Below are 1,632 nucleotides of genomic sequence, written 5' to 3'. Positions count from 1 at the left end.
ACCTTCGCCCCTCTCCCATATTCACCCAAGCCTAGGCGAGGGTGGGTCGGGGAGGGGTGACCCAGCACGGCAGCTCTGGGCAGCGAGAGGCTGCGGAGGGGGGAGTGACATCACCGCCGGAGGAGGGGCACACTGCTCCCCCAACCCGGGGGCTTCAAGCTCCGCCTTTATGGCGGCCCCAGGGGTCCTGGAATCTCAAAGGGGGAGAGGAGGATTAGGAGATGATATCCCCGGGAGAAGTATCTCCTCTCCTTAGAAGAAGGGTTTTCGGGAAACCCTTTGCCGATTTCGGCTACCCCCATGACACCTGTGGCCGTTGCGCCCTGTCGCCTCCCACTCATGTTGTGGCTGTGCCCGCCCCCACCAACCGTGAACACACGTGGACTACAACTTTCATGATGCACAGCGGTGCCGGATGCCGGTGAAGAGGGGCGGTGTAGACGAGAGGCTTCATGGGACTCGTAGTATGAGGCCCTCGCTCCGTCACCAGAATGAACCCTAATGAAAAGGTAACACCCTTCTCCCTTTTTGCTTCAATTGCGGAGGTCCGGACACATAGTTCTCTACAGAAGCATGCATTTGCAAGGCGCGGCCCAGGTACCTTCGCTCAAAAGATACAGATTTTTACTGGGTATTGGGACCACCGCTACCACCCACTGCGCATGCACCCAACCGGGGCGTCAGCCGGAGGACTGCGCCTGCGCGCGCCCGCCCCCTCGCCCCCCGGCCCCACGAGGTCTAGCGCGCGCCAGGCCCACTCGGGCACCACTGTTAGTGTCTCCGCGATCGAAGACCGTCACGTAGGTCCCCAAGAAGACGTCGCCAAGGATCCACAGGGGCCCTACAGGCGGAGGCATATCCAAGGCCTGGAAGCCGGACAGACAGAGGTGGACGCCAGCCCGAGCAACCTAAGGCGACAAGACAGGATCATCGGGAGACAAGCCCACCGGGCCTGCCTGTTCCTGGGAGCCTTGCTTCTTCCCGCCCGCGCCCCCGGGAGAAATGTTTCTCATGGCCAACTCTGTTATGATGTCACATCCCGGCCCACCCACGCAAGTCTGGTCACCTTATGTCACTCGGACATCACTGTGACAGCCACTTACCTGGATGACGTAGTCCTGGGCGGTGAGGTTAAACCAGACCCCGCCAAGGAGGAAGGAGACCGAGGGCAGCTTGGGAATGTCGGAGCAGCGAACGAGGTACTGAGGGAGAAGAGGAGCTAGTGAGGATGCCAAGTCCAGTTCTGCTCCAGTGCCGCCTTTGGCTCCCTAGTGCCATAGGGTAATGCCCCTGTGGGGCAGCCAGGTACTCGGGGCCTTTATGGACAGGCACTGGCACGCAGGTCTCTCTCACGCAGTCCTAGATAAACCTGATCAGCCCTCTTCCCCGACCACGACCATCCACTGAGTCATCAGAGTTCACACTCAGGAAACGGCCTTGCTTCCCCGACTGCCCTCCAACCTGTCACTCCGGAGGTCCAGTCCCTTCTGCCCTGGGACACCTAGCTGCCTGCTTGCCACCCTCAGGCCCCAGCGTCCTGCCCTAAGCCCACCATCGAATTTCCATCAGCCCCCGTCCCCCACCCACCATAGCCTGGGTCTTTACCTCCCCAGCCAGCAGGGGAATACGCCC

General features: G+C 61.2%; 1 long non-coding RNA gene across 1 annotated transcript; it reads right to left on the bottom strand.

Annotated features, from left to right (window-relative positions):
• Positions 1 to 559: 559 nt before the first annotated feature.
• LOC114009978 (uncharacterized) lies at positions 560 to 1,632 on the bottom strand. The gene is made up of 3 exons (XR_003551374.1): positions 1,606 to 1,632; positions 1,104 to 1,202; positions 560 to 908 (listed from the first exon to the last, which is right to left on the bottom strand). It is a non-coding gene; the product is annotated as an uncharacterized LOC114009978 (long non-coding RNA).

Source organism: Tupaia chinensis, unplaced genomic scaffold (assembly GCF_000334495.1).
Source record: "Tupaia chinensis unplaced genomic scaffold, TupChi_1.0 Scaffold000673_1, whole genome shotgun sequence".
In the NCBI taxonomy this organism is placed as follows: Eukaryota; Metazoa; Chordata; class Mammalia; order Scandentia; family Tupaiidae; genus Tupaia; species Tupaia belangeri.
This window is presented reverse-complemented; position numbering and strand designations above follow the sequence as displayed.